Raw genomic sequence first — 255 nt, 5'->3', positions numbered from 1 at the left:
GAAATTTTAAGCAAGGGATCAGCACCTGTGCAACCCATTACGAATGTCAGTTATTATTTAATGCTATGATTCAAGCTCAGTTCGGTTCATTGGCCTCATACAGTGTAAATAAAAAAGTGGATATTCCCAGAAAATAGCATTTATTTCCACATGTGTGTTAGTAATCATCCTGTATAATATATTTTTTCTGACTGATATCCCTAAAGAGCAGAATGATAATTAAGAACGTGAATTTCTTTAACAGAGAAATTTAAT

Source organism: Penaeus monodon, chromosome 23, assembly GCF_015228065.2.
Source record: "Penaeus monodon isolate SGIC_2016 chromosome 23, NSTDA_Pmon_1, whole genome shotgun sequence".
Lineage (NCBI taxonomy): Eukaryota > Metazoa > Arthropoda > Malacostraca > Decapoda > Penaeidae > Penaeus > Penaeus monodon.
The sequence above is the reverse complement of the archived record's forward strand: the minus strand, read 5'-3'. Positions refer to the sequence as shown.